The sequence below is a fragment of the Hemiscyllium ocellatum genome, chromosome 36 (assembly GCF_020745735.1).
Source record: "Hemiscyllium ocellatum isolate sHemOce1 chromosome 36, sHemOce1.pat.X.cur, whole genome shotgun sequence".
In the NCBI taxonomy this organism is placed as follows: domain Eukaryota; kingdom Metazoa; phylum Chordata; class Chondrichthyes; order Orectolobiformes; family Hemiscylliidae; genus Hemiscyllium; species Hemiscyllium ocellatum.
The window spans coordinates 32,899,670-32,912,581 of record NC_083436.1 but is presented as its reverse complement, the minus strand read 5'-3'; the positions used below and the strand labels follow the sequence as shown (position 1 = coordinate 32,912,581).

The 12,912-nt window shown below is 44.0% G+C and overlaps 1 protein-coding gene across 1 annotated transcript in view; it reads right to left on the bottom strand.

Annotated features, from left to right (window-relative positions):
• Positions 1-12,912, bottom strand: part of fut10 (fucosyltransferase 10) — a 59,499-nt gene that overhangs the window by 33,632 nt on the left and 12,955 nt on the right. The window lies entirely within an intron of this gene.

The window sequence follows — 12,912 nt, the reverse complement described above, 5'->3', positions numbered from 1 at the left end:
CAAAATTGGAGGTGTAGTGGACAGTGAAGAAGGTTACCTCAGATTACGACAGGATCTTGACCAGATGGGCCAATGGGCTGAGAAGTGGCAGATGGAGTTTAATTCAGATAAATGCGGGTGCTGCATTTTCGGAAAGCAAATCTTAGCAGGACTTATACACTTAATGGTCAGGATTTAGGGAGTGTTGCTGAACAAAGAGACCTTGGAGTGCAGGTTCATAGGTCCTTGAAAGTGGAGTCGCAGGTAGATAGGATAGTGAAGAAGGTGTTTGGTATACTTTCCTTTATTGGTCAGAGCATTGAGTACAGGAGTTGGGAGGTCATGTTGCGGCTGTACAGGACATTGTTTAGACCACTGTTGGAATATTGCATGCAATTGTGATCTCCTTCCTATCGGAAAGATGTTGTGAAACCTGAAAGGGTTCAGAAAGATTTACAAGGATGTTACCAGGGTTAGAGGATTTGAGCTATCAGGAGAGGCTGAACAGGCTAGGGCTGTTTTCCCTGGAGCTTGGAGGCTGAGGGGTGACCTTATAGAGGTTTATAAAATTATGAGGAGCATGGATATGGTATATAGGAAAAGTCTTTTCCCTGGGGTCGGGGAAGTCCAGAACCAGAGGGCATAGGTTTAGGGTGAGAGGGGAAAGATATAAAAGAGACCTATGGGGCAACTTTTTCACACAGAGGGTGGTACGTGTATGGATTGAGCTGCCAGAGGAAGTGGTGAAGGCTGGTACAATTGCAACATTTGAGAAACATTTGGATGGGTATATGAATAGGAAGGGTTTGGAGGGATATGGGCCTGGTGCTGGAAGGTGGGACTAGATTGGGTTGGAATATCTGGTCGGCATGGACGGGTTGGGCTGAAGGGTCTGTTTCCATGCTGTACATCTCTGACTCTATGACATACTACTCACCTTGCACTCAACCAAGTGGGTGATAAAGTTGGAAATAGCAATGCTGCTCCACAGCAGTTCTGAGATATATAAAGTCAAAAGTCACATGACACTAGGCTATAGCCCAACAGGTTTATTTGAAATCACAAACTTGCAGAGCGCTGCTCCTTTGCCAAGTGAAATCTTCAAGGACATGCAGGTCCTTGGACTCCTCCATCGCCAGACCATAACAACACGACGGTTGGAGGAAGAGCGCCTCATCTTCCGCCTGGGAACTCTCCAACCACAAGGGATGAACTCAGATTTCTCCAGTTTCCACATTCCCCTCCCCCCACCTTGTCTCAGTCGAATCCCTCGAACTCAGCACCGCCTTCCTAACCTGCAATCTTCTTCCTGACCTCTCCGCCCCCACCCCACTCCGGCCTATCACCCTCACCTTGACCTCCTTTCACCTATCACATCTCCATCGCCCCTCCCCCAAGTCCCTCCTCCCTACCTTTTATCTTAGCCTGCTGGACACACTTTCCTCATTCCTGATGAAGGGCTTATGCCCGAATCGTCGAATTTCCTGTTCCTTGGATGCTGCCTGACCTGCTGCGCTTTTCCAGCAACACATTTTCAGCAAGTGAAATCTTCACCCAAGGAACGAGTGTAGCTCCAAAAGTTTGTGATTTCAAACAAATTTGTTGGACTGTAACCTGGTGTTGTGTTACTTTTGACCTTGCCTAAGCCAGTCCAACACTGGCACCTCCACACAAACATTATCAGCAGCCACCCATGGATTATATCTTATCTCCAGAAGCCGAGTGAAGAAGATTACAAGGGACGGACTACCCGCGAGACAAACAACAAATAAAATGGTAGTTTCTGAGATAAATCACACAGAACTCCATTACCTCTACACATCACAGCAAAGTGGCAACAGAAATTACACCTATGTTAATGCTCCTCATTGCCTTTGGGTAGAATGGAAATGTTAAGGTTAATAAAGGAAGTTTGTGCTTGATGATCGTGATTGAATTTTTTTTTCAGTAATATTGATATGATCTTATGGATTTGAGTGAGGCTTTTGACACAGTTCCATTGTCTGGCTAAATGAAAATAAAGCCCAAAGGGTCCAGGAAACTTACAAAATTAGCTCAGCAACAGAAAACAAAGGACAATTGTTAATGGATGTTTTTGTCCCTGGAAGGCTGTTTCCTGGGGTGTTGCAGTGTTCAGTATGAGGTCTCTTACGTTTTGTGATATAATGCAACAATTTGGACATTGCTATAGGGGGCATGGTCTAGCAGTTAAAATCATAGAATTCCTACATGTTAAAGCAGGCCATTCAGCCCTTCGAGTCTACATCAACTCTCCGAAAAGCATCCACCCTCCAACTTCCATGGATAACAACCTAAGCTGTACATCCCTGGACAGTTTAGCATGGCCAATCCATCTAGCCTGCACAGGTTTGGACTGTGGGAGCACACCCACTCAGACGCGAGGAGAACTCCACACAGACAGCCGTCTAAGGCTGTAATTGAACCCGGGTCCTGGCACTGAGACGCAGCACTGCTAACCACTGAGCCACTGTGCCACCACAGTGTGCATACAGCACAAAATTTGGCTGTTAGATAGGATGCCTACCGAGTGCAGGAAAGTATTAATGGATTGGACAGATAAGTGCCCAAGGGAAGGCAAGCACAACAACGGGGAGAATACAGAAATGTGTGAAGGAAGAGACCTGAGAGAAAATGTTGAAAGCTCCCTGAAGGTAGTAGGGCAGGTTCATAAGGTCGTTGAAAAATCATATGGAATACCATTGTTATTAATGGAGATATAGAATATAAAAACAGGGAAGTTATACTAGGACTATATAAATTATTACTTTGATGATAACTTGAGTGCTGTGAGCAGTTCCGGTCACATGATGACAGAAGGAAAATGATTGCACGACTGTCATAGAGATATACAGCAGGGAAACAGAATCTTTGGTCCAACTCGCCCATGGCAACCAGATATCCTAAATGAGTCTGGCCCCATTTGCCAGCACCCGGCCCATATCCCTCTAAACCCTTCCTAATCATGTAGCCATCCAGATGCCTTTTAAACGTTGTAATCGTAACAGCCTCCACCACTTGCTCCAGTTCATTCCATATACACACCACCCTCTGCATGAAAAAGTTGCCCCTCAGATTCCTTTTATATCTTTACCCTCTCATCCCACGGAAAAAAACTTTGCCCTTTACCCTATCCATACCCCTCATGATTTTATAAAGCTCTGAAAGGTCGCCCCTCAGCCTCCGATGCTCCACGGAAAACAGCCCTAGTTTATTCAGCCTCTCCCTATAGCTCAAACCATTGAACCCTTGTAATTCTTTTCTGAACCCTTTCAATTTTCACAACATCTTTCCTGTAGGAAGGAGACCAGAATTGTACACAATATTCCAAAAGTGCCCTCACCAACACTCTGTACAGCCGCAACATGACTTTCCAACCCCTGCACTCAATGTACTGACCAATAAAGGAAAGCATACCTTCACTAGCTTTCTTCACTATCCTATCTACCTGCGACTTCACTTGCAAAGTACTGTAAATCTGCATTCCAAGGTCTCTTTGTTCAGCAACACTCCCTCGGACATTACTATTAAATGCTCTGGTTTGCATTTCCAAAATGCAGCACCTCAATTTACCTAAATTAAACTCCATCTGCCACTCTTCCACCCATTGGCCCATCTGATCGAGATCCCATTGTACTCTGAGGTAACCTTCTTTGCTGTCCACTACACCTCCAATTTTAGTGTTATCTGCAAACTTACTAAGCATAACTCCTATGTTCACATCCAAATAATTTACGTAAATAATGAAAAGTAGAGGACCCAGCATGGATCCTTGTGGCACTCCACTGGTCACAGGCCTCTAGTCTGACAAACAACCCTCCACCACCACCCTCTGTCTTCTACCTTTGAGCCATTTCTGTACCCAAATAGCTAGTGCTCCCTGCATTCTATGTGATCTAACCTTACAAACTAGCCTCCCATGTGGAACCTTGTAAAACGCCTTACTGAAGTCCATACAGATCATACCGCTCTGCCCTCATCAATTGTTTTTGTGAATTCTTCAAAAATCTCAATCAAGTTTGTGAGAGACAATTTCCAACACACAACGCCATGCTGACTATCCCTAATCAGTCCTTGCCTTTCCAAATACACGTATATCCTGTCCCTCCGGATTCCCAACAATTTGCCCACCACTGACTTCAGGCTCACTGGTCTATAGTTCCCTGGCTTTTCCTTACCACATTTCTTAAATAGTGCCACCACATTAGCAACCTCCAGTCTTCTGGCACCTCACCTGTGACTATCGATGATACAAATATCTCAGCGAGGGCCAGCAATCACTTCTCTAGCTTACCACAGAGGTCAAGGGTACACCAGATCAGGTCCCGGGAATTTATTCACTTTTATGCATCTCCTCCTTTGTAATATGGACATATGTCAAGATATCACCATGTATTTCCCTATATTCTCTATCTTCCATGTCCTTTTTCACAGGAAACACTGATGCAAAATACTCATTTGGCATCTCCCGCAGTTCCACACAAAGGCCACCTTGCTAAACTGTAAGGGGCTCTATTCTCTGCCTTGTTACCCTTTTGTCCTTAATGTATTTGTAAAAACCCTTTGGATTCTCCTTAACCCTATTTGCCAAAGCTATCTCATGTCCCCTTTATGCCCTCCTATATATATGCCTACTGCCTTTATAGCAGGAGAATTGGCTCATGCTCGAAACATCGATTCTCCTGCTCCTTGGATGCTGCCTGACCAGCTGCGCTTTTCCAGCAACACATTTTCAGCTCTGATCTCCAGCATCTGCAGTCCTCACTTTCTCCTACTGCCTTTATCCTCTTCTAAGGATTCACCTGCTCTCTGCTGTCTATACCTGACATATGCTTCCTTCCTTTTCTTGACCAAAACCTCAATTTCTCTAGTCATCCAGCATTCCCACCTATCAGCCTTGCCCTTCATCCTAATAGGAACATACTGTCTCTCGACTCTCGTTACCTTATTTCTGAAGGCTTCCCATTTTCCAGCTGTCCCTTTACCGGGGAACACCCGCGTTCAGTCAACTTTTGAAAGTCCTTGCATCATACCATCATAATTAGCCTTCCTCCTACTTAGAAGTTTAACTTTCAGATCTGGTCTATCCTTTTCCATCACCATTTTAAAACTAATAGAATTATGGTCGCTGGCTCCAAAGTGCTCCCCCACTGACACATCAGTCACATGCCCTGCCTTATTTCCCAAGAGTAGGTCAAGTTTTGTAACTTCTCTAGTAGATACATCCACATACTGAATCAGAAAATCTTCTTATACACAATTAACACTATAGCAGTCCCAGTCCATGTCTGGAAAATTAAAATCCTCTACCTTAACCACCCTACCGTTGACACAGATAACTGAGATCTCCTTACAAATTTATTTCTCGATTTCCCGCTGACTATTAAGGAGTCTATAGTACAATCCCTATAAAGGTGATCATTCCTTTCCTATTTCTCAGTTCCACCCAAATAACTTCCCTGGATGTATTCCCAGGAATATCCTCCCTAATTACAGCCGTTACACTATCCTGGAATCAAAAAACACCACTCCCCCTCCACTCTTGTCCCCCTTTCTATCCTTCCTATAGCATCCTAGAACATTAAGCTGCCAGTCTTGCCCATCCTGAGCCATGTCTCTGTCATTGCTATGATATCCCAGTCCCATGTTCCTAACCATAGACTCAGTTTATCTGCCTGCCCTGTTCGGCTCTTGCATTGAAATAAATGCAGTTCAATTTATCAGTCTCACCTTATTCCTCCCTGCCCTGACTGTTTAACTTACTCCTTTTCCTAACTGTATCCTTGTCAGACTGCTCTCTTTCCTCACGATCTCACTAGGTTCCAGTCTCCCTTGCACTTCCCCCCTCCCCTCCCTGACAACGAGCAGCTCTAGCAAATCTCCCTGCCAGTATATTAGTTCCCTTCCAATTCAGGGGCAATACATTCTTCTTGTACAGGTCACTTCTGCCCCAGAAGAGATCGTAATGATCCAAAAATGTGAATGGTTCTTCCCTGCACAGCCACACATTCATCTGCTCTATCCTCCTATTCTAACCCTCACTATCTCGTGGCACCTGCAGTAATCCAGATATTACTACCCTCAAGGATCTCCTTTTTAAATTATGTCTAACTTCCTACATTGCCGCCTCAGAATCTCATCCTTACCTCTTCCTGTGTCATTAGTTCCAATGTACAATGACTTCCTGCTGGTCCCACTCCCCTTTGAGTATTTCCTGCTCTCTCTCTCTGAGGGCATCATGGTGGCTCAGTAGTTAGCACTACTGCCTCACAGCACCAGGGTCCCAGGTTTGATTCCAGCCTCAGGCAACTGTGTGGAGTGTGTACATTCTCCATGTGTCTGCGTGGGTTTCCTCGGGTGCTCCGGTTTCCTCCCACAGTCCAAAGATGTGCAGGTCAGGTGAATTGGCCATGCTAAATTGCCCATAGTGTTAGAGGCGTATTAGTTAGAGGGAAATGGGTCTGGGTGAGTTACTCTTTGGAGGGTTGATGTGGACTGGTTAGGCCGAAGGGCCTGTTTCCACACCGTAGGGAATCTAATCAAGATATCGTTGATCCAGACACCAAGGAAAAAACAGACCATTCTGATGTCTCGCTGTCAGCCACAGAAACGTCTGTCTGTGCCTCTATCGATCCCTTGGAACCTGACCTACCCCTTGTTACATTAGAGCCAGTTTCAGTACCAGAAACCTGGCTGTAAGTGCTGCATTCCCTTTAGAGTTCATCACCCCCTCCCATCTTTTCCAAAACAGCATAATTGTTCGAGATGGAGATGGCCACAGGAGACTCCTACCCTACATGGTTCCTTATCTTTCCTGGAGGTCACCCATCTACCTGACCGTATTTTCAGTTTATCTCCCTCTCTGTAACTGCCATCCAACACTCCCCCCAGCTCCTGTGAATTCCGTATTGCCTCTAACTGCTGCACCAACCGATCCATGCAATCCGAAAGGATTCGCAACCATATGCACTTCCTCCAGACAATCATCAGTAGACAAGCAGGAAGCTGGGAGAACACAGCAAGCCAAGCAGCATCAAGAGGTGGGAAAGTCAACGTTTCAGGCATAACCCTTCTTCAGGACTGGGGTAGGGCATAGACGGAGCTGCAGATAAAGCTGCAGGTCTCACCATGTCGCCCCTCTCCCCACCCAAACCCCACAACCCTTTATCTGCATTCCCCCAGCCCTAAAGAAGGGTTATGCCGAAACATTGGCATTTCCACCACCTGACGCTGCCTGGCTTGCTGGTCCTTCCAGCCTCCTGCTTGCCTACTTTGGATTCCAGTATCTGCAATTTTTTTGTCTCAACATAACCATCAATAACATGGAATCTCTCCCTAACCTCCCAATACCAACAAGAAGAGCACATCACTCTACTAAAGGCCATCTTTTCACCCTAACAATCTACAGACCCAGAAACTAGCACAGTCTTACTGCTCTAAAAACACTGCTCCAAGCTAACTTAGTACCTATGTTTTACATTTTTAAAGTTCAATCAAGAGACAGATCTCAATAAAAACATATAATCAAAAAAGAATCCATTCAATTCACTACTGTAGATTTATCCAAAAAAAAACTAGCCACTTAACTGCTCTCCTGTTGTGATCTCCCCGCACAGATTTCAGCTGGGAATTTGCTACTCATGTATTTTCCTTAGACAAACTCTAGTGTCCAGATGTACTTGAAGTCAAACAGCAGAGGCAGTAGCTGTGGAGAGTCAGACAGCAGTGTAGGTTTCTTCCTCCACTTCCCATCAGGTCACTGCCTTTGTCTCCCTTTTTAGAATGCCTTTGTTTTGATCCTTTTCTCCCCCTCCCCACCAAAGTTCCAAAACAATGCAACAGCTTAAAAAACAGTAATTATTGCCCCTAGAATTCAAGGAAATTAGCTCCAACACTGAAAACACCTCGAAAAAAAGAGCAGCTCTTATAGCCACAATTTTTTTTTCCCAGTCCTCCATCTTGGATTCCCCAGAATCCTAGAAAGGATATGGAGGAAATTTATGAGCCTAAGACATTCAGGCCATAAGACAGAAGCAAACACTACCCTTCAGTCCACGCTCTCTGCTCAATCATTCAGTGAGATCAATGATCTGATAATCCTCAATTCCACTTTCCTGCCTTATCTCCAATAGCCCTTGATTTCATTATTGATTTTTTTATCTCAGCCTTGAATACACTTAACCACCCAGCTTCGCCAGGCCTTTGCTGTAAAGAATTCCACAGTCTTTTGACCCTCAGAGGAAATTCCTACGCATCTCTGTCCTAAATGGGTGGCCCGTTACTCTGAGATTATGCCATCTGGTCCTACGGGGAAACAACATCTCTGCATCTACCCCATCAAACTCCTAAGAATCTGATATAACTGAAGATGATTTCCCCTTATTCTTCTGAATTCAATAGGGAACAGGCTCCATCTATTCCACTTCTCCTCATTAGCAAATCCCTCCATAACCAGGATCAACATCGTGAAATTCCCTGGATTGCCTCCAATTGCAGTATATCCTTTTCTTAGATCCAGGGAACAGAATTGTTTACAGCATCCCAAGGTATGGATTCACGAGTAAAACGTGCATAGTTTTAGCAAGATCTCCCTACTTTCATCCTCTCTTCCCTTGAAATGAAGACTAATGGTCCATTCGCCTTCCGTATTACTTGCTAAATTTCAATGCTAGCCTTTTGTGATTGATGCACATAGACACCTAAATCCTCAGCTTTCTGCAGTATTTCACACTTTAAATAATATTCAGCTTTCTGTTCTTCCTGTCAAAATGCATAGCCTCACATTTTCCCACATTATTTCCTATCTGTTGAGTTTTTGCCCATTCACTCAACTATATCATTCTGTAGACACCTTGTGCTGTCCTCACCACTTGCCTTCCAAACCAAATTTGCATCATCTGCAAATGGGGGAAATAGTACATTCACTTCCCTCATCCGAATCATTATTATAAATTGGAAATTATTGTGGCCCCATGTGGCTCTCTGCTACTTACAGGTTTACATCCTGAAAACACACTCTTTTTCCCAACTCACTTTGTTCTACGAATTAGCCAATCCTCTCCTCATCACTATGGGCTCTTCGTAGGCATCTTACTATGAGTTACCTTTTTGAACCACCATTTGGAAATCCAAACAGATTGCATCTATTCATTCCCCCTTATCTATCCAGCTTATTACTTTCTCAAGTAATTCTAATAAATTTGTTTGGTATGATTTCCCCTTCACGAACTCATGTTAACTCTGGATTTCTAAAGACTTTATTATTACATCAACTATTTTATAATAGTCTAACATTTTCCCCAATGACAGAAGTTAAGCTAAATGGCATATGGTTGTTGTTTTTTTTTGTCTCCCTCCCTTTCTGAATCAGGGTGTTACATTTGCAGTTTTCCAATCCTCCAAGACTTTTCCAGAATCTAAAGGAATTCTTGGGAGATTACCAACAGTGCATCCATTATCTCTGTAGCTACATCCTTTAACAGCCTAGGATGCATCCCATCAAGTCCAGGGCACGGAAGAACATAACAACGAGGAAAGATTGGCTAGGATTATTTTCCATGGAACACAGCAGGAGGTGCTATTGGTTTGACATGTGAAAATTGAGAGGCGTCTTTAAACAGTCAAAGGCTAGTTAATTTTGCAGAATGCTCAGTGACCAGGAGGCATGGGAGAGGTGAGCAGATGTTTATTCACCCAGTGGGTGGTAGCAGTCAGGACCTCACTGCCTAAAGAGGCAGACACTCAATCCATTGAAAAATTGTCTAGGTAGTGCCATAACCTGCAGAGCCACAGGCCAGATGCTGGAAAGCAGGATTAGGCGGGGTAGCTAATCTCCAACCAGCGCAGGATATAACAGAACAAGCCACCTTTCTCTATGCCTCCTTTTATGTTCCACCCCTTCCCACCCTGGCTACGTATCCGGTTCTCAGTGTTACCTCGATGTGCTACTGCAGATAAGATGCTCAAGAATGGCCGTGGCATTTATGAGCAGACAGATTAGGAAGAGAAGTATCAGGTAAAAAATGAGGTCTGCAGATGCTGGAGATCACAGCTGAAAATGTGTTGCTGGTTAAAGCACAGCAGACAGCTGAAAATGTGTTGCTGATTCCTGATGAAGGGCTTATGCCCGAAACGTTGAATTTCCTGTTCCTTGAATGCTGCCTAACCTGCTGTGCTTTAACCAGCAACACATTTTCAGCTAGGAAGAGAAGTAGGCCATTCAGCCCCTCGAGCCTGCCCCACTATTCCCCAAAATCATGCCTGATCCAACCGTGGCCTCAGCACCACTTTCCTGCCTGCCCCAGATTCCTTTCAATTCCCTCGAATGTCAAGATTTCAGCATCTCTGCCTTAAAACCATTCAACAAACTACCTCCACCACTCTCTGGGGAAGAGTCATAAGTTTCTACCATCGAAAAGAAAAAGTTTCTCCTTGACTCAAGCTTCAACAGAAGACCCTTTTTTTTGTACAGTTATGTCCCTTGTTCTGTTCCCTCCCAAAGGTGAACATCCTTCCAGAATCTGTTCTGTCAAGTGCCCTCAGGATGTTCTGTATTTCAATCCACAAGCCACAATTTGAACAAAAGAAAATACACCCAGCATAGCCAAGCTCTTGTCGTCTTTGGGAAGGCTGCACTTAGCGACTACCTAGCAACACCCCAACCAGGGCTCACTCACATCCAACCAACCATCCCAGAGTTTGCCCAAGTAAACCTCGTCAGTGTAGGCAAGCTCAGACAATCAGTACCAGCCATCACCTCCTCACTCACGAACAGGAATCTTCACATTGCTCCTCGTGGATTGTTCAGAAGTTCTTCTATAAATATCTGAGTCAGTACTATCAATGAAGTTAAATACAGTGGATGCCCCAAGAGCCTTGGAGGTTCATCTGAATCATAGGATCCCTTCAGGGCAGAAACAGGCCATTAAACCACAGCAATGGGATTGACTCTTAACTGCCCTCTGGGCTATTAGGGATGGGCAATAAATGCTGGCTTAGCCAGCAACGTCTTCATCCTGTGAATGAATAAAACAAAACATTTGGCCCATCAGGTCCATGCTGACCCTCTGAAGACCATGCCACCGATCTCATCGTCCAGATTTCTCAGGCAAGTAAGGTTTGTAGGGACAGGTGTAGATGAGAGCGGGATCAGGCAGCCAGTGCGGGGGAAAGCAGCAGGGGGAGGTGAGGTCCAGCCTGAAGCTGGGGATAACGAGCCCTTGTGAGGAGTGCGAGCCCAGCATGGCCAGGTGCTCATGGACTGTGGCATTGAACTGTTCACTATGTTTCTTTATTTTTTCATAAGGAGGACTGTAATATTTAATCTTTCAAAACTTTGTTTTTCTGCTTTGTACCAAGAATCTGTACCTCAATATCTTTGTATCTAAAATGGCACCGTAAGTGGTGAGTGATAAACTTTTTGTAGTACTCACTTCTGGACATGACATAAAGCGAATTCAATTCAATTCAATTCAATGAGGATCTTGTACTTGCTCCTTAATTCAGTAAGATCGAAAGGAATTTTTCTCGCCAAAGGTATTAAAGGTACAGAGTTAATGGAGTTAAGAATTTATCAAACTCAGACTTAAAATTAATCACCAAAGCACAGTTTGTTTTAAAAGAAGTTCAAAGCTCCCATTCCAATCTTTTCACGATACTTGGAGTTGCAGCCTCCATTTACAATTGGTGTAGGTAATCTTACACTGTTTAACAACTGTTTGTATTTTTAGAACACCCACAATATCGTAAAATATCCCAAAGTTACGTCAATGCCATGTACCACCTTGAATATATTTATTTGATTCCCTTTTAAACTTATGTTCCCAGGGTGCTGGGGAGGTGGGGGGGGGGGTGGGGGTGGGAGGAGGAAGAGGAGGAAAGATAGGGAATAGTCCCAATTGTCTAAAACCATTTTTCATAACATGATCCTCTTATTCCTGTTATTGTTCGACAAGTAGTCCTGGGAGAACACGTGCTTCAGCAGTGCAATTTGGCTATAACATCGCTGAAGAATCAGGCAACGATATTTTCGAGAACACTTACCTCTGTTGGCAATAACGTGATTCCAGCAAGGATTGGTTCGTATATTTTATTCTGTGCATACACCAATGCCAGCGCCACTGACTCTGTGCTGTCCTGCGCATGCACTAATGTCAGCTGCCAACAGAACAGCTGTGAGAGGTATCATATAGAGAGCTGCTTTGTTACACTTTTTAAAAGCATTGTATTAAATTTACATTTGTTTCATTAATAAATATGATTTCAACCTTCATTCAGGCTGCGTTATACTTTGAATTAGACTTCAGAGTGATTTTTCAGCGATCGTGAGTGATATTTCTGGCTGGTCTGCCCCAAACCCACCTTTCCCATAGGCCCCATTATTTTTACTGACTGATTTTCTATTAAGCGAGGTTTCACTGGAACAAAACGACAGTGTCACAGGAGAACTACCTGCATTGAGTCTTTGCCATGTCATTGCCACAATTCCAATATCCTTCCAAAAATGGTGCTCAATAAAGCATCTAAAATTCCCCAAGTCTAGCTAACATCACTTATAGGGCAACATTCCCTTGTTTTTAGATACACTCTGAAGCTTGTTCAACCCTCTAAAGAGCTGTGAGATGAAATGGTGAAGTTCAGTTTTGATGGGAATATATAAAAGGTGGCAATAGATGGGTCACCCCCAATGCATTCTGCCCAATTCCATTTTCAATTCACTTCGAGAAAACAAGTGCCAAATACATTTTCCATCTATTTTTCACGTTTACCGTATGTGAATGTAGAAGATATGATTGCACCAGAAGAGACTAGCAAGTCTGTTGCCTGAACTGTAGAATTTTAGCCAAGAGGAATGATTGGATAGATTAGTTGGTTTTCTTCAGAATAGAAGACGATTGGTGGGGGGGAGAGATTTCA